The sequence below is a fragment of the Saimiri boliviensis genome, chromosome 5, assembly GCF_048565385.1.
Source record: "Saimiri boliviensis isolate mSaiBol1 chromosome 5, mSaiBol1.pri, whole genome shotgun sequence".
NCBI classification, from domain to species: domain Eukaryota; kingdom Metazoa; phylum Chordata; class Mammalia; order Primates; family Cebidae; genus Saimiri; species Saimiri boliviensis.
Window position 1 is genome coordinate 70,374,004 of NC_133453.1, and position 20,207 is coordinate 70,394,210.

The 20,207-nt window shown below is 40.7% G+C and overlaps 1 long non-coding RNA gene and 1 pseudogene across 1 annotated transcript; both read right to left on the reverse strand.

Annotated features, from left to right (window-relative positions):
• Nucleotides 1–237: 237 nt before the first annotated feature.
• Nucleotides 238–10,082, reverse strand: LOC141584461 (uncharacterized). The gene is made up of 2 exons (XR_012517517.1): nucleotides 9,822–10,082; nucleotides 238–652 (listed from the first exon to the last, which is right to left on the reverse strand). It is a non-coding gene; the product is annotated as an uncharacterized LOC141584461 (long non-coding RNA).
• A 4,588-nt stretch (nucleotides 10,083–14,670) lies between these two features.
• LOC120364368 (U4 spliceosomal RNA) lies at nucleotides 14,671–14,750 on the reverse strand (annotated as a pseudogene).
• Between the last annotated feature and the right edge of the window lie 5,457 nt (nucleotides 14,751–20,207).

Here is a 20,207-nt window from a genome sequence, read left to right on the forward strand (position 1 = left end):
TAGCTCTTTTAGTGAAATGGTGTGTTTTACTATATGATTGCCATTTTAAACTAGGAAAAAAGTGAAACTACAGAAGGCTATGTAATATAGGGGGATTTCTCAGCCTCACAGTTCCCTTACCATTATTTCCCTCTAGTGCATCCTTCCAGAATTTAGATAAACTCTATGCATACAGAAGCATTTATGCTACATAGCGCCTCTCTTTTTAAATACACAAATGGTACTGTAAACATGCCATTCTGAAACGTTGTTTTTTACATTTAATGAAGTATCTTGGACATTGCTTTGAATCAGTTAATGTAGATCTGCCTCATTCCGAATCGAGACAAAAGACATTAAATAGTGCTCTGATGTTCTCATCTTTTCGGATTTTACAAGTGGCACCAAAGGCAAGAATTTGGTCAGACATGCCAATCCAGATTAGAGGAAATGGAACGCAGAGGAGCTGGACATCTTCGCCTCTCATGGTCTGCAAGCCTTTGATTTCCCTTCTCCTCCTCCTCTCTCCAAACCCCTCCAACAATCTTGAGCATACTTCTGACTTCTGTTTATCTGACACTTGCTGACAAATCTCCTTGGAAGCTGCTGGTCCATTTAGCCATGTCACAGCCATATCATGGCCTCCAAGACACACCACAGCATTGTAAGGGCCCTGAAGAAAACATACCATAAAATTAGATAAAGCTGGATATTTGCAAATAATGTTTTTTAAAATCCTTATTTGATTAAAACAATGCAGTTTGATCTCATTTACTTCTAAGCTATTTAACTGAATTAAGCATATTTGTATTTTTCCAAATTCAGTAGATTAGACTTGAATCTCTCATCTCACAAACAGGGATGCCCCAGATGAGTCTCAGTGATTATTGAATGTTGCTGTGGCCACAAATTCACCTTCTGTTATGTTGGAGTGACATTCAAACTGTTCTGGACAAAATGCCAGTACTCTTTCTAAAACCAGTGTAATCATGATGTGTTGAGATATACCTTCAACAGGTAGCCAAGGAGTCCTAGCTTTCTGGAGCTGTTGCACTCTGCTGCTAGCTTTCAACTTTCACTCCCATCCCAGGCACTGTGGGTGGCTTTACCTTGGTTTTGAATTCATCTGGTCTTGAGCATTTGTGGAGTCTTGCTTCATGTCCCTGGGGATCATTAGCAATACCCTGGGTGTGAAGTGCTGGGGGATACCTGTTACCGAGCTGTGGTCTCTTTCTCAGCATGATAGTTAGAACCGCTGGTCAGTAAATGGTGTTTTAAAAAGCCTCAGAGCCCTGAACCCAGGAGGCGGAGGTTGCAGTGAGCCGAGATTGCGCCATTGCACTCCAGCCTGGGTAACAAGAGCGAAAACTGTCTCAAAAAAAAAAAAAAAAAAGCCTCAGAGCTTTGTAATTCTACAAATAGTGCAAAACAGGCCCCTTTGGAGTGACTCTGCAGCACTGCCTTGTAAGAGTTAGGGGAAATGATTGGCTGTGTTCAGAAGGGAATAAATGTCGGATGTTTTCTCCCCTGATTGGATGTACAGAAGCTGTCCTTGATTTGCAGCTGAGGTCCCCATTGGCCTTAGAAGCTCCAAAAACAGGCCGGGCGCGGTGGCTCAAGCCTGTAATCCCAGCACTTTGGGAGGCCGAGGCGGGTGGATCACAAGGTCGAGAGATCGAGACCATCCTGGTCAACATGGTGAAACCCCGTCTCTACTAAAAATACCAAAAAAAATTAGCTGGGCATGGTGGCGCGTGCCTGTAATCCCAGCTACTCAGGAGGCTGAGGCAGGAGAATTGCCTGAGCCCAGGAGGCGGAGGTTGCGGTGAGCCGAGATCGCGCCATTGCACTCCAGCCTGGGTAACAAGAGCGAAACTCCGTCTCAAAAAAAAAAAAAAAAAAAAAAAAAGAAGCTCCAAAAACATCTTAGCTAGAAATGACGTTAAGTCAGGGTTGCTAGATGGGTATTCTGCAGGCCTTCTGGAGCAGTGTTTCAATGGGCCTTTAGAGTCTGTCTGCTGTGTAATGTATTGAGGCCTTGAAAACATTAATGCAACATCTGAAAGGGTCCAGCACAAAGGAGGGGTGGAGATGCCCCCAGCACAAAAAAGAGGGGCTGCCTCCTTGCCTCTCAGACCTCCATCACCAGTGATCCAGAAGAATGAGTTCCTTTCCTGAGACTGCGCTGGAGAGCTCTGGTCTCTGGTTTCTATTTTTGCTTTTGGTGGGTAACTGCTGCTAAACCCGGTGTCAAATGGGCTTTTCAGACATGCAAAGAAGGATTTTATTGTGTCCCCTTGGGCTGGATACTAACAGTTTCTTTATTTGTGAAATAAAAACAATAATGACACTGCCTGTGGAAATAAATGAGATAATATGTGTAAAGGGCTTGGCACAAAGCTGGCCTGTATCAAGTGCTCATTAATAGTGGCACCAACATTAGGAGAGAAGTTTGCTTTCATAGTTACCTGTATGGGATGACTTTAGTTGTTCCTTGTCTAAAAGTGAATGTACTCCCCTGACTCTGATACGTGAAATTTTCTAACTAGGGATTCACTCCTTAAAATCAAAATGTCTTGGTAAGTGTAAAACACTTCTGTGAAAGAGAACATTCAGGCTTGGCAACCATTTACAAATTAATGAGAATAAACTTAACAGATTTTGTTAGGGAGAGATAAGGGCAGTGAGTATTTTGGGAAGAGAAAGAGTTCCCACTGAGTAGTGGAAAGGTGAAGAGATACTCCAAATCTAGAGACAGGGCAGGCTACCCTGTTAAGTAAGTGCCTCTATTTCCTTGGGTTTGTGTCCTTTTGAGACAGATCATCTAATGACCCATACATATTTAGTCCCATGGTTCTCTTGCCCCATTATTAACCATTTATTCATTTCTTTGCTTGAATTAGCACAAGACTGGACACAGAATGAGGGCAAGAACCCCAGCTATGTTTGTACTACTGCATGTACAACGCCTTCATAAATACTTGTTTTTGAAGAGAGGCATATAGGTACAGTGTTACATAAATATAATTGAAAGTGACATATGGTTGAAAGTATATGTTCTTAATATTTCCATTCTGAAGAGTATATTCTTTCAGAAGACAGCTTATGGCTTGTCTGGTTAAATGTACTTATTTTACAAAGAGGAATTTAAGGCTGAAATAGGGAAGTGATTCTTCCCAGATCTCCCAACTCATTAGCGGCAGAACAGGACTAAATCTGGGGTCTTCTGTTCCAAAATGGTATTTACAATGTAGAATTCAGCATACCAAGTAGTCAAATAATGAAAGTCTGGGATGACTAAGTTGGTCCAATATATATCTGCAGATTTTATTTGGAGTCAAGTATGCTTAATTTAATTGCATTAAAATGATATTTCCTAAAATGAATCTCTGTGGTTAGAAGTCAGAATGTTAGCTGTCCTTGCAGGATGGGAGTGACCAAAAGGGTCATGAAGAGAGTTTCTGGGATGCTAATCATGGGCTGTTTCTTAATCTGATCCTGGCTTAAATGGATTAATTTATGAAAAATTTGTCTAACTCTATACTTGATGATTTGTGTATATGCTTTACTCTTTACTTTTAAAAGCTCCCTTAAAAGTGTATATATTGGCTAGGTGATGTCTATATACAAGGCCTTGAGATGCTGTTTTACCCACATTAAAGGAAGGATTGAAACAAATAGTGATAGGATAGAGGCTCATATTTTAGAAGGGTCATAATTATGCACCTCAGTCCTTTCACTCCTTGGAAATCCAGTTCTTCCAAATCAGCAAATTTATTTTAAAAATGTAACAGATAAAAATCTACCCCATAGAAATCTTTCATTCAAACAAATGGAGAAACACACAAGGCCTGTAGGTTTCTGGTTATTGCCCTGTGCTCAGGGTTAGAAATGCTTGTTCCCTGTTTCTCCACTGTATAACCTTTTTATGTGCTGTTACCTGATCTTCTTTTCACCCCAGGCAGTAAAGGGAGTGGTAAGTCCTCCTCAAGGTCTTGCAAGGACCTCATAGGTGGATGGAGGAGGGGCAGAGGTGCCAGACACACAGCTGAATTGGGCAGAGCTATTTCAGATGTTCAGCCTGTTCCTATACTTCTGCTCCTCACAGTGTGAATGGCATGTGTTTGCCAGGCAGGTCCAAACATATTTTCTTGAAATAAATGTTAGCACAGAAGGGAGTGGGAATTAATGGGTTTTTATCTAGAAATAGAAGGAGGAGGCGGCTGCATGCTATTGATGTGGAACTGACCACGGCCTAAGACCAATTTCTCATTCTTTGATCTTCTGCCATGATTTCCACTTTAAAAAATTTCAATTAATGTTTTACCCGGGAAAATATGGCATTCTTAATGGCCTACCAGAGTAAACGCAGCTCTTGCAGTTTTATAGATTTTAAAAATCTAAATTACTTATAGAAAATCTGAAAATAGCCGGGCGCAGTGGCTCACGCCTGTAATCCCAGCACTTTGGGAGGCCCAGGCAGGTGGATCACGAGGTCTAGAGCTGGAGACCATCCTGAACATGGTGAAACCCCATCTCTACTAAAAATACAAAAAATTAGCTGGGCATGGTGGCGCGTGCCTGTAATCCCAGCTACTCAGGAGGCTGAGGCAGGAGAATTGCCTGAACCCAGGAGTCGAGGTTGCGGTGAGCCGAGATCGCGCCATTGCACACCAGCCTGGGTAACGACAGCGAAACTCCGTCTCAAAAAAAAAAAAAAAAAAAAAAAAAAATCTGAAAATAGCTATCAGCTTTCTAGAAATATTGTGATAGTTGTCTCAGGTTCTGTATTCCCATTCAGTGGATACTTTTTTCTTTTTTTTTTCTTTTCTTTTCTTTTCTTTTTTTTTTTGAGATGGAGTTTCGCTCTCGTTACCCAGGCTGGTGTGCAGTGGCGCGATCTCGGCTCACCGCAACCTCGACTCCTGGGTTCAGGCAATTCTCCTGCCTCAGCCTCCTGAGTAGCTGGGATTACAGGCACGCGCCACCATGCCCAGCTAATTTTTTGTATTTTTAGTAGAGACGGGGGTTTCACCATGTTGACCAGGATGGTCTCGATCTCTTGACCTTGTGATCCGCCCGCCTCGGCCTCCCAAAGTGCTGGGATTACAGGCTTGAGCCACCGCGCCCGGCTACTTTTTTCTTTTTTTAATATGACAACTCACCTTATGAAGTTACTCTTTTTATTTGCATCCAGAGTTGCTCAAAAATTCTTTTGAAGTGTGTTTATTTATTATTATTATTTTTATAGACAGGGTTTCACCATGTTGGTCTTGAACTCCCAACCTCAGGTGATCAGCCCGCCTTGGCCTCCAAAGTGCTTGGATTATAGGCGTGAGCCACCACGCCCGGCCTGAAGTTTATTAATGATTCCTTCAATTTCACTTTTCCTTTTCTGGTTGGAATAAGAAAAATATTTATTATTTTACATAAATAGATAAATTTTAGAAATGAAAAATGCTCTGCTTACATGGTTGAAACATTAAGAAGTGGCAACAGCCCTTGTCAACATTTCAATTGGGTTCACATGATCATTTACTGCCATTGGCTCCTTATTTAAAGTGTGCAAAAATGCCTTGGTCTCAGCTCTGTGCATTTCAAGGCAGACCAAAAGACACCTATGAGTAAATAAAACTAGATAGAAATTAAAAGAGCAGATATCTAAATATTTAAAATATTTATCTAATATTTTTTAAAATTTAGATTTTACAAAATCTTTGCCATACAGTTCAGCAATTCATTCTTTTTTTTTTTTTTTTTTTTTTTTTTTTTTTTTTTTGAGACAGAGTTTCGCTCTTGTTACCCAGGCTGGAGTGCAATGGCACGATCTCGTCTCACCGCAACCTCCGCCTCCTGGGTTCAGGCAATTCTCCTGCCTCAGCCTCCCGAGTAGCTGGGATTACAGGCACGTGCCACTATGCCCATCTAATTTTTTGTATTTTTAGTAGAGACGGGGTTTCACTATGTTGACCGGGATGGTCTCGATCTCTCGACCTCGTGATCCACCCGCCTCGGCCTCCCAAAGTGCTGGGATTACAGGCTTGAGCCACCGTGCCCGGCCCAGCAATTCATTCTTTTCTTTTCTTTTTTTTTCTTGAGACGGAGTTTCGCTCTTGTTACCCAGGCTGGAGTGCAATGGCACGGTCTCGGCTCACCGCAACCTCCGCCTCCTGGGCTCAGGCAATTCTCCTGCCTCAGCCTCCTAAGTAGCTGGGATTACAGGCATGTGCCACCACGCCCAGCTAGTTTTTGTATTTTTAGTAGAGACGTGGTTTCACCATGTTGACCAGGATGGTCTCGATCTCTCGACCTCGTGATCCACCCGCCTCGGCCTCCCAAAGTGCTGGGATTACAGCCTTGAGCCATCGCGCCCGGCCCAGCAATTCATTCTTAAACTCTACTCATTGTGTATCAAGCTCCATGTTGGACATTACACAAAATAGTAACTTTCAAAGTCGCATTTGGATAGAAGTTGCATTTGATTCTTCCTTAACTTGCAAATGAAGTAGCTGGATGTGGTGGAGCATGCCTGTGATCCCAGCACTTTGGGAGACTGAGGCGGGTGGATCACGAGGTCAGGAGTTCAAGACCAGCCTGGCCAACGTGGTGAAACCCTGTCTCTATTAAAAAAAAAAAAGAAAAAGAAAATGAAGTAATTGTGTTAGATAAAAATCAATTATTATCTAATTGTATTAGACATAAATCAATTATTGTATTAGACCTAAATCCAAAGGGAAGATGAACCGCTAACACATTTTTTTTTCACTTTCATTCTTTTGATCTTTTAGTAGGTATTATTTGAAAGCCATGCCTTTACAAATGCAGCTATGTACCCAAAAGAATTTAAGTTACAAAGTTTCAAAGATAACTATGGTTTTAAACATTGTATGTAGCTGAGAGGAGAAAACAAAAAGAGGCTGATTAAAATACTATAGTTACTAATGCGAGTGGCTGGTGAAAATGAAATAGAGACACAAATATTGGCTCAGTACTTATTTTGAGGTCCGGAGGTTAAATAATAAGTCCTTTTCTCCGTTGAGTGACACTGGGAAACTTCTTTTTAAAAGTCGTATGCCTAGAAGCACATCCATTGAATAGATTCTGGCACTGTTACTCCCAGTCTGCATCTACATTCCAGCCCTATCTGTAGTTCAGAGATCTGAGAGCCAAAGGTAAAGAGATCGTAGGAAATAGGAATTTTTTTGGCCTTTTTGTTGTAACTCAACTAGAAGGCTTTTCATTTACGTGTCATTGCTTGCGGGGGTGGGGGTGGGGGTGGGGGGAACAAAAACCTATCTCCAGACCTGATAATGTTTCCTTGGTCTACTGCAGATAAGAGAGATTTTGCCGTAAAGAAAGGAGGTGATTTGGATTTAGCTTTAAGTTACTCCAGTGAATTTTGTTGCCAAAGGAGATATTAGCAGTACAATTACTGCTAATACAAAGTATTTTTCTCTGCTAACCCTTGTCATCAAGACATACAATCTGATTTAAGATCATCAAAGGTTATCTTTCATGGTATATGTATAACTAAGACTAGTTAATGAGTTGACTTTTTTTTTTCCAGCAAGGAGTTGTGGACATTGCCCCTTTCCCTTACTGTGTTTTCTAGAAGGTCATTTACTTGCACCTAAACCAGCTGATGATGTCTATCAGAAACCAAAAGATATTGAATGTGTCGTCTTTATTTTCTCTCAGAAGATACTGAATGCATTTCCTTTTTTCTCCCAAACTATGGCTTATGTAGTTTAGCCTGCTCAGTGTTGTCCTGTGTAATGTTTAAAAAGCAAGTAAATTTATTGCCAACATTGAAAGGTTGGGATATTTTCCACAAAAATCCAGATGTCTGTCTCTGTTACAAAATTAGGGGAACTGGTAATTCTAGGATTAACTTCTTCCAGGACAACAGCTGCCTGAGGCTGAGCAGTAGCTAAGTTACACACTATAAACAATGTGGGTTTTCTCTTAAACATAACCCATGTTAACTCATTTGTGTTAGCATCCTGGCCCTCTGTAGGTTGTTGAGTTTGAGACTCCTGTTTGAGGCAGGGGTCTGGTTGGGTGAGATAAGACTTTGAGACCGGGCGCGGTGGCTCACGCCTGTAATCCCAGCACTTTGGGAGGCCGAGGCGGGTGGATCACGAGGTCGAGAGATCGAGACCATCCTGGTCAACATGGTGAAACCCCGTCTCTACTAAAAATACAAAAAATTAGCTGGGCATGGTGGCACGTGCCTGTAATCCCAGCTACTCGGGAGGCTGAGGCAGGAGAATTGCCTGAACCCAGGAGGCGGAGGTTGCGGTGAGCCGAGATCGTGCCATTGCACTCCAGCCTGGGTAACAAGAGCGAAACTCCGTCTCAAAAAAAAAAAAAAAAAAAAAAAAAATTAGCCGGGCATGGTGGTGCACACTTGTAATCCCAGCTACTCGAGAGTCTGAGGCAGGAGAATTGCTTGAAGCCAGGAGGCAGAGGTTGCAGTGAGCCCAGATCACACCATTGCACTCCAGCCTGGGTGACAGGGCGAGACTCCATCTCAAAAGAAAAAAAAAAAAAAAAAAAAGAAATGTTGAAAACAAACAAGCAATCACAGGAGGAAAGGATTAAGAATCCTTTTTGTTTTAACAGCACCTTGAAAAATGCACTGAAAAAAAAAGAAAGAAAGAAAAAGAATCTTTTTGTTTTTTTGGTGGGTGTAGGGGGCAGTAGTGGCAAGAATAGAGATGAGTCAGCTTTCCTGGGCTAGAAAAATAGACTTGACCTAGAAAACTCTTTCATAGGCATACATTTTACAAATGAAATTGATAACAAAGCCAATAGGAATCTTACAATTGCCCAAAGATTCAATCTGCAAGTCTTTCTCCTTCGTTTAATTATCCTGTCTGCACAGGTCTATAAAGTTATTAACATTGTCTAAACAACAGCATCCTCAAGGTCAGGGTTCTCCATCTGGCTGCATACTAGAGTCACCTGGAAGATCTTAAGCATTAGGACTGCTCAGGCCTTACTTCCAGAGACTGATTTAATTGGTCTAGGGTACCTGGACATCAATACGAGCTTCTGCTCCATGGCCTTATGTTAGCACTGGGTGCTGGTATGGGGAAGAAAGGTAAGTCTCAAGAGAGCAGAAGCCTGGCCATTGGTTTGTCTCCTTTTCCTGACATTCTTATAACTGCTCTTGCTGGCTGCAGTAAACGGAACCTTCACTTCTTTTAGTACAAAGGAGGGAGAGATGGCAAATGGTTAGTCAGCACTCCAGCAAGGGAAGGAAGGTCCGTGCTAACCGTTGTCTAAGGGATTCTGTAACAGCATAAGAAACCTTTGATGTGCACTTTTTATTTTACACAGTATATCTCATTTTGCCATCCCAATAACTTTTGAGATGGATATTATTATTATTCCCACTTTGTGGAGAAGTAAAAAAAATCTATTAACGGGTATGGATTTTTCCATAACGATTTGTCATTTTGTTTTGATTTTTTGAAACAAAACTGAATCTATTTCTGAGTTCCAATTTGCCAAGGTTGATAAACAGTTCAATATAAATCATTCACCTGCCATTGGCTTGTGCAAGAACCCTACCCTTAGGGATACGATGAGGAGAGCTGAGTCTTTGAATCATAGCGGTCACCATAATTAATTAATTTCTCCCACTACTTGATGCCCTTTTCAGGTCCTGGTCCTTCACTGTTCAGGTGTCCTTCACTGAGGTCATCTCTAATTTCTACAGGTTTGGCCATGGAGAGCCTCATTGCTATTCCCAAGCGTCTGGTCCTCCTCAGGCATCTGTGTGCCCGCCCCACTTCAACATACAGAACACTTTGAAGAAGCTGGTTTAGGCTTACCTTCTAATAGAATCCCATTCCTGTCCTCTCCCTTTCAGGCACCCAACAATACCTGAGAGTCCAGGCAAAGCCTCTTCTTTCCTTGGACGCACAGATACTTTAGCATCATTTCCTAGGATGGGCTGAGCCTTCCCAGAAGAAGATAGCTTAGGAAACATGCAAAACACTGTTGTTTCTCCTGGGCAAAGGAACCCAAAACTCAAAACACGAAGACCTGGCTGTATTTCTTAAATTGGAACAGGGAAATAGCATTCTTTTTCTCTTTTGTTGATGAGTCTGCATCAGCCCCAAAGACACAAGTTAGTTATTTATTATCCACTCTGATGTAGTGCTATAAAGCTTTTAAAGCAAGTAAGAGAGCTTTCTCTTTTCATCAGAATTAACCCATTGACCCAAATGGATATTTGACACTTCATAAGTCCAGAAAACCCACAAAAAACATCTTTACTGAAGAGGTTTGAAATTAGACATGATATCAGATCTCTGATAAGTAAGTACAAAACCTCAATGTTTAATGAAGCTCCCCGGAAACAATTTATTTTTCAAGGACTATTCTTCAACAAATCTCCCATACCATTTTAAGTTTGTTTTTGTGAGACTTCTTGAGTATTAACAGTTAGTGGTCTCGGTCGCTGATTCTTACTCTAACAGTCACATGTCTAGTTCTTGAGCCAGAGGAATATCAGTTTAGCCAACAAGTTCTTCCAGGTCTTGGGACCCTTGGAAGATCTAAAGGCATCTAGAGTCCCACTCTCAGCTGTGGAGACCTCAGCTGTGAATATAATACCATTTAGATGGTCTCCAGCTAGACTATCCAGTAATAGACAGATAACTCTAATAATAAGAGTTACAGTTTGCTCTTCCTTCTTGCACATTAAAAGTGCAGACCTGGCCGGGCATGGTGGCTCACGCCTGTAATCCAAGCACTTTGGAGGCTAAGGCAGGCAGATCACCTGAGGTTGAGAGTTCAAGACCAGCCTGACCAACATGGTGAAACCCCATCTTTATTTAAAAAAAAAAAAAAAAAGCTGCAGACCTTTTCTGAGGCTGAAGTAATTACATCTCAGAAAGGACTTCATGGGGATGGATGAAGGGTGGTAAGCAAAGAAATTGGTCAGAAATGGAAGCTTATACTCTATGGTGAGATATATGAGGTCACTAATAAAATGGGCCTTAGGGAAGACTAGGGACTCCTTGACAAGAGGAGTGGGTACCTTGATTTCCTAGGTCCCTCATGTTGGAGCCACAATAATTAATAACTGATGGTTACTGAATGTGAATTCTCATTAAAACCCTGGAGAAAACACTACTGTTCTTTCCATTTCATAGATGAAGAGATGGAATCACAGGGAGGTTACCAACCAAGGTTGTGTTGCCAAGGTTATACAGCTGGGGGAATAGAACAGGGATTTAAACTCGGGCAGCTTAGCTCTTATTGGTGATTGACGGTGGTAGGCTCATCGGCTCCGTTATTGGGAGGATCTGGAGGGATTTGTTGAAATTATCGTCTTTCTATAACACCAGCAAGGCTCCCCTGGGAAGTGCTGCCTGGCCCCCGCATTGTCAGAGCTGCACGGCCAAGCTTGTCCATGGAACCCTGTACATTTTTGATGTGTACAAAGGCAGCAGCAAGAGCTAAACATTTCCTTTTCTAACCTCCTTCACGGTTTATCAAGTAAAACAGTTACCTTAATCAACTCAGGGTCCAAAGGTTGGACGGACCCTTGCTTTTTCCTAAGAGTGATTTTCTGGGAAGGTTCTTAACTAAGAAAACACCTTGACAAAGGGGTAAAAAATTGACTACTTAGTGACCATCAGGCTGCAGGGCTTCTGACCTTTGGATTACTGACACAGTTCATCTACTTTGGCAGTCATACAGGATTTCTGGGAATTGGCACATTTTTATTAACAGCCTTTTAAGCCACCACACTTACAGGTATAGACTTGACATACTAATATAAACTTATAAAATGTTGGGTATTTTTTGGGGTAGAATGGCACACCTACCCAAAGAGAAATAAATCATAGACATTCATACTCATTTTATTCAAATTAGCTGTAGTATGGCTATTGACCATTCCAATCCAAGTGCATCCTATTTCTCAGACTACTTTTTTTTTTTTTTTTTTTTTTTAAGGCAGTGTTTCACCACGTTGGTCAGGCTGGTCTTAAACTCCTGACCTCAGGTGATCTGTCCGTCTTGGCCTCCAAAAGTGCTTGGATTACAGGCGTGATCCACCATGCCCGGCCCAGACTATACACTTTTTTTTTTTTTTTTTTTAGACGGAGTTTCACTCTTGTTACCCAGGCTGGAGTACAATGACGCGATCTCGGCTCACCGCAACCTCTGCTCCCGGGTTCAGGCAATTCTCCTGCCTCAGCCTCCTGAGTAGCTGGGATTACAGGCATGCGCCACCATGCCCCAGCTAATTTTTTGTATTTTTGGTAGAGACGGGGTTTCACCATGTTGACTAGGATGCTCTCGATCTCTTGACCTCCCGCTTCGGCCTCCCAAAGTGCTGGGATTACAGGCTTGAGCCACCACGCCCGGCGACTATACACTTTTTAATGCACTTGGGTCTAATAATTCTTAGAATGCACTGAGTTCCAGATGACAGCGTTGAGTGAGAATTAAAGTGCTACTATATTTAAAATTTGGTGTTTGTGACTATTAATGACTTGTAGCATGCAGTAAAGAGCAGGTAGCAAATGGGAGCAAATTATTCTTCGCTCCAAATAATTCTTTTTAACTGTAGAGTTGGGGTGTCTTATATCCATAGCCTTTTCTGGCTTATGTTTTTCCTTGTCCTTTCTCTGCACAAACCCTCCCCTTTATTTAGAATCTTTTCTGAAAAAAAATTTTTTTTTGAGATAAGGTCTCTTTTGCCCAGGTTGGAGTGCAGTGGCGCGATCTTGGCTTCCTGCAACCTCTGCCTTCGGGCTTCATGCAATTCTCATGCCTCAGCCTCCCAAGTAGCTGGGATTACAAGTGTGCACCACTATGCCTGGTTAATTTTTGTGTTTTTAGTAGAGACGGAGTTTTGCCATGTGGGCCAGGCTGGTTTCAAACTCCTAGTCTCAAGGTGATCCACCTGCCTTGACCTTTCAAAGTACTGGGATTTACCGACTTGAGCCAGCACTCCCGGCTTCTGAATTGTCTCTTATTGAAACCCTTTATCCTCCCAGGCCAGCCTCATGATGTCTTCTTTGATAACCCTCTTCTCTGTGGTCTTCCAACACTCAGCACAGGGTGGGTGTCACTCGCATGGTGTTCACCTCGTTCTCCCTGAATTTGCTGTTATTTGCTATTTATTTCACTTTGCCTTTTAGATCATGTATTGGCAAACATTTTCTGTAAGTGGCCTGGTGGTAAATATTTCAGGCTGTGTGGTCTCTGTAAGGTCTCTGTCATAACTCTTGATTCTGCTATTGAAGTGTGAAAATAGCCACAGTCAATGTATAAATGAGCTGGTGTAACTGTGTTCAATAAAACTTGATTTTTTAGACACTAAAATTTAAATTTCACACAATTTTCACAAGTCACAAAACATTATTCTTTTGATTTTTTCATCATCTAAAATTGTAAAAACTAGCTTGTGAGCTATACAAAAACCAGAAGGTGGATTTGGCCTGTAGTTTGCTGAATTCTATTGAAAATTATTAGTTCCTACAAAGCAAGAATAACATATTAGACAATGTTGTGTCTACCCTTTGCAATGCCTGCCACAAAACCTTTCATGTCATAGCTAAGTCAATTGTTATTTGTTGAACTGATGTGGAATGAAAAGGAAACAAACCTGCTGGCCAGCTGCAGGTGGCTTATGACTCTAATGCCAGCACTCTGGGAGGTAGGGCTGCAAGGACTGCTTGAGGCTAGGAGTTTGAGACCAGCCTGGGCAACATGGCGAGACCCTTGGCTCTACAAAACTAAAAAATAAAAAAATAAAAAAATTAGCCAGTCATGGTTGTGTGCACCTTTGGTCCCAGGTAATCAGGAGGCTGAGGTGGGGAGGATCACTTGAGCCCAGGATGTCAAGGCTGCAGTGAACTATAATTGTGCCACTGTACTTCAGCCTGGATGATGGAGCAAGACCCTGTTCCAAAACCAAACCAAACCATCCCTTCATCACTGAAAAATCAAAAAACTTGAGTGTTTATGATTGTTTCATTTATTGTTTTTTTTTTTTTCTCAACTACATACAAAGAAGTTTGCAGAAGTGAGAAAAAAGTAATGGATTTTGCTTGTGTCTCTTTATATATGAACAGTTAACCCACTGAAATACTATTGCCACTGAAGAGCCAAATGAGTAAGATAGTCATCCCTGCACCTGGAGGTTGACCAGAAAACTTTCTGAGTTCATTTGGAGTAGAAATGTTTCAAATTACACATTTGCTTTTGAAAAGTAAGTGAGGGAGGCTGGCGTGAAGAAAAAAAGAAAAGTAAGTGAGTAGGGCTTTGTCTTAGTTTGCAGAAAAGGAGCACAAAATTCGGAATTTGTCCCTAAGGAGGACAAAAACATGAGAAGTTTCTAAAATATTTTTTAGTCTATGTTGATTGCCAAATAGAGAGATCTGCTACGAAAGAAAGTACAGTGAAGCTGCCTATCTATTGTTGACTTCCATTTTATTGTTGTTTAAATATTTTTTATTGTGGTAAAGCATATATAATATACAATTTACCATTTCAACAATTTAAAAATGTACAATTAAGTGACATTAAGCAAGTTCCCAATGTGCAACCATCACCACTGTCTCCAGAATTTCTCATCATCAAAACTGTGTACCCATTAAGCAATAATTTCACATTTTCCCTTCCTCATGGATCCTAGTAACCACCATTCTATTTTCTTTTTATTTTTTTATTTTTCTTAGCAATAATCGTGCCTCGGATAAACCTCATTGACTACGATACTGCCACTGCGCAAAGCTGTCTATTTTCTATCTCTGTGAATTTGCCTATTCCTTTTTTTTTTTTTGAGAAGGTCTTTCTCCATCATCTAGGCTGGAGTGCAGTGGTGTGATCATAGCTCATGGCAGTCTTGACCTCCTGAGCTCAAGTGATCCTCTAATCTCAGCCTCCTGAATCCTCTCCGGGGACTACAGGCACACACCACCATACCTGGCTAATTTTTAACTTGTATGTTTTGTAGAGACATAGTCTTACCATGTTGCCCAGGCTGGTCTAGAATTCCTGGGCTCATGCAATCCTCCTGAACGGTTGGGATTACAGCGTGAGTCACTGTACCCAGCCTGCCTATTCTGGATATCTCAGTACAGTCATTTAGTATTTTTCCTTTTGTGTCTGACTTAGAATAATGTTTTATGGCTTAGCATAGTTCACTTAGCATAATGTTTTAAAAATTTGTTCATTTTGTAGCATATGTCAGAGCTTCATTCCTTTTTATAGCTAAATAATATCTCATTGCATGTACATACAACATTTTATTTATCTACTTATCTGTTAATTTACATGGGTTATTTCCACATTTCCACCTTTTGGCAATTGTGAATAATACTAAAATGAACTTCAGTGTATAAGCATCTGCTTGAGTCTCTATATTCAATTATTTTGCTTATACTCCTAGAAGTAAAATTGCTGGGTAATATCATAATTCCATGTTTAACATTTTGAGAAATCATCAAGTAGGTTTTCTTTTTTTTTTAAAGATGGGGTTTCACCACGTTGGTCAGGCTGGTTTTGAACCCCCGACCTCTGGTGATTCGCCTGCCTTGGCATCCAAAGTGCTTGGATTACAGACGTGAGCCACCACACCCGGCCTAGAAACTGTCAAGTAGTTTTTGACAGTGTCTGTATAGCAATGTACAAAAATTTCAGTTTCTCCACACCCAGTCAACAATTATTATTTTCTGGTTTTAATTTACTATCATCATCCTAACCTGTGAAGTTGTATCTCATTGTGGTTTTGATTTGCATTCCACAAATGACTAATGGCATTGGGTATTTTTTCATGTACCTTTTTGGCTATTTATACACCTTCTTTGGACAAATGTCTAGTCAAGTTCTTTGTTCTTTTTTTTTTTTTTTTTTTTTTTTTTTTGAGATGAAGCTTCACTCTTGTTGCCCAGGCTGGAGTGCAGTGGCACAATTTCAGCTCACTGCAACCTCCACCTCCTGGTTTGAAGCAATTATTCTGCCTCAGCCTCCTGAGTAGCTGGGACTACAGGTGCACGCCACCATGCCTGGCTAATTTTTTTGTATTTTTAGTAGAGGCAGGGTTTCATCTTGTTGGTGAGGCTGGTCTCGAATTCCTGACCTCAGGTGATCTACCCACCCCAGCCTCCCAAAGTGTTGGGATTACAGGCGTGAGCCACCACACCTGGCCTCCTTGTCCATTTTCAAATTGTTTTTTGTCTTTTTGTTGTCAAGTTCTTTTTTTTTTTCTACCCTTCATTTCATGAGAGAAGGAGTCCTTTATATTTTCTGGATACTGGAACTTTATCAAATATATGATTTACAAATATTTTCTCCCATTCTGTAGGTTGTCTGTTCATTCTGCTGAGTGTGCCCTTTGATGCACCAGAGTTTTAAAATTTTGATAAAGTCCAGTTTATCTATTTTTTTTCTTTTGTTGCCTGTGCTCTTGGTGTCATATTTTGGAAACCATTGCCAAATTTAAGGTCACAGAGATTTGCCCCTCTGTTTTTTCCTAAGAGTTTTATAGTTTTATATCTTAGGTCTTCGATAAATTTTTAATTTTCATATGTGGTGTGAAGTCATGAAGTAAGGATCTAACTTTATTCTTTTGTATATAGATGTGTTACTGTCTCAGCATCATTTGTTGAGAAGACTTTTCTTTCTTCATTGGATGGTCATGGTACCCTTGTTGAAAACTAATTGACTACAGATGCCTGGGTTTATTTCTGAACTCCTAGTGCTTTTCCATGGATCTGTATGTCTGTACTTACGCTAGATTACTGTAGCTTTGTAGTAAGTTCTGAAATCAGGAAATGTGAGTCATCCAATTTTGTTCTTTTTCAAGATTGTGTGGCTATTTGGGGTCCCTTTGCAATATTAATTTTAAGATTGACTTTTGTATTTCTACAAAAAAATATCATTTGATAGGGTTTACATCGAATCTGAGGATTGCTTTGGGAAGTATTGTCATCTTAAACATATTGCCTTTTTTTTTTTTTTTCTTTTGTGATGCAATCTTTCTGTTGTCCAGACAGAAGTATGGCGGTATGATCAGAGCTCACAGCAGACTCAGAACTTCTGGGCTCAAGTGGTCCTTCCATCTCAGCCTTCCATATTGTCTTATTTTTCTGAGATAGGGTCAGGATCACTCTGTCACCCAGGTTGGAGTGCAATGGTACAATCTTGGCTGACTGCACCTTCACCCATGTGGCTCAAGCAGTCCTCCCACCTCAGCCTCTTGAGTAGTGCACACCATCACACTTGGCTATTTAAAAAAAAAATGTTGTGTGTAGAGATGCAGTCTCACTATATTGCCCAGGCTGATCTTGAACTCCTGAGCACAAATCATCCTCCCACCTCGGCTCCCACAGTATTGGGATTACAGGAGTGAACCACCACACCTGGCCATATATTAAGTCTTGTAATCCATGAGTACAGAATGTTTTTCCATTTATTCGTGTCTTCTTTAATTTTTTTTTCAGCAACGTTTTGTAGTTTTCAGGGTAAGGCTTTTGCCTACTTGGTTAAATTTATTCCTAGGTATTTTATTCTTTTTGATGCTATTGTAACTGGAATTTTTTCTTAATTTCCTTTTAGATTGTTCGTTGCTAGTGTATAGAAATATAATTTTTTTTTTTTTTTTTGAGACAGAGTTTCGCTGTTGTTACCCAGGCTGGAGTGCAATGACATGATCTTGGCTCACAGCAACCTCTGCCTCCTGGGTTCAGGCAATTCTCCTGCCTCAGCCTCCTGAGTAGCTGGGATTACAGGCATGCACTACCATGCCCAGCTAATTTTTTGTATTTTTAGTAGAGACGGGGTTTCACCATGTTGACCAGGATGGTCTCGATCTCTTGACCTCGTGATCCACCCACCTCAGCCTCCCAAAGTGCTGGGATTACAGGCTTGAGCCACCGCACCCGGCCTTATTATTATTATTATTATTATTATTTATTTTTTTTTTTGAGACGGAGTTTCGCTCTTGTTACCCAGGTTGGAGTGCAATGGCTCGATCTTGGCTCACCGCAACCTCCGCCTTCTGAGTTCAGGCAATTCTCCTGCCTCAGCCTCCTGAGTAGCTGGGATTACAGGCACGTGCCACCATGCCCAGCTAATTTTTTGTATTTTTAGTAGAGACGGGGTTTCACCATGTTGACCAGGATGGTCTCGATCTCTTGACCTTGTGATTCACCCGCCTCGGCCTCCCAAAGTGCTGGGATTACAGGCTTGAGCCACTGTGCCCGGCCTGGTTCCTCCTTTTTAATTTTTTGGGAGAGTGCGAGAATGATTGGGGCTATTTTTTCTGTAAATATTTCTTAGAATTCACAAGTATTGAATTTTTGCTGTTGGTAAGTTTTTAATTACTGATTCAACTTCCTTACTTTTTATAAGTTTATTCAGATTTTTTATTCTGCTTGAGTTAGTTTTAGTAGTTAGTGTACTTGTAGAAATTTGTCCCTTTCACTCCTTGCATTTTGTTTTTTTTCCAGGTCTAGGAAATCTACCAAATTAAGCAACAAGCTAAAATCATCATAACATATAAAGCCATCACTTTAACGAGTCTTAAAATTTTCCAGTAATGTTAAAAAATATTCCTTGAATAGGTAGGGGAATTTTGGACTGAATAATTTGCCTAGTGCATAAATATTTAGGGTGTTTCTAAATTGCCTTTTTGCAGAGCTACCATTTTCTAAGACTCCTAACTTTTTAGTGTCTGTTAAGTATCTGATAAATACTTTAATCAATGAAAATTTTTTTGGAGTCTGTAACATTGGTCTCCAAAAACACATTCAAGATGAGAACTTTGACATAAATAATATGTAAAGGATATCATAGATAGATAAAAATATCTATTATATAAGGTTGTTGAGAACTATAATGTGCTAAAAAAAAGACTTTTATTATATTCATTCTTCCTTTGTCAGCCATATGAATTATTTACCTTTTAATATTCAGTTTATGGATACTTTTTTTCTCCAATCCTTCCTTTTTCCTCCCAAAGGAGAGTTAAGTGTTCTCTCTTTATGCTCCTCTAACATTCTGTGGATACACTGATTATATTTATCAGGCTGTGTTGTATTATTTGGTCATAAATTCTTAAAAACACAGGCAAATTTTTATTCATCTTTCCAACCTCAGTGCCTAGCACATAGATATTTGGTAAATGTATACAGGCTATAGGCCGGGCATCATGACCTTAACCATCTGAAAAGTCCTTTCTAGCTTGTCTTCAGGATTTTACATATTCAGGATTTTTACTATAAAGTGTCATAAAACTAAGTCTTTGGGCATTATGGAAGTTTTGTGGGCCGGGCTCGGTGCCTCACGCCTGTAATCCTAGCACTTTGGGATGCTGAAGTGGGCGGATCACCTGAGGTCAGGAGTTCAAGATCAGCCTGGCCATCATGGTGAAACCCCATCTTTATTAAAAAAAAAAAAAAAAAGTTTTGTGAAGTTTTTTTTTTTTTTTTTCTGAAAGAAATAAATTATTTCTCATAAAGAATATATAAGATACACATACAGGTAGAATGAAAGATATTAACACCTAAACAAATGAATTAGAAATCTCAGATTCAGCCGGGCGTGGTGGCTCAAGCCTGTAATCCCAGCACTTTGGGAGGCCGAGGCGGGTGGATCATGAGGTCAAGAGATTGAGACCATCCTGGTCAACATGGTGAAACCCCGTCTCTACTAAAAATACAAAAAAGCTGGGCATGGTGGTGCATGCCTGTAATCCCAGCTACTCAGGAGGCTGAGGCAGGAGAATTGCCTGAACCCAGGAGGTGGAGGTTGCGGTGAGCTGAGATTGCGCCATTACACTCCAGCCTGGGTAACAAAAGCGAAACTCCGTCTCAAAAAAAAAAATAAAAAAAAAAAATAAAAAAAGAAACCTCTGATTCTGTACTCATTCTGACATTACTCATACAAAAAGTATTTGCTCTTCCCATTGAAAGTATGTTTCTGAAGAATCATTAGCTGGATCATGTTGATGAGGGCCTTTGGTGACTAACATTTGCTGTTGCTTTGAATTGTGGAGTCAGGAGAGTCATAAACTAGAGGAAGAGAAGACAGGGGATTCGACGCCAAGAGGAGTTGTAGTCTGTTGAGAATTAAATGGAGAACTTCATGGTTTTGCTGTTCACATTTTATTGTGTGTTTTGTTTTTTAGTAGAGACAGGGTTTCTCCAGGATGGTCAGGCCAGTCTCGAACCGCTGACCTCAGATGATCT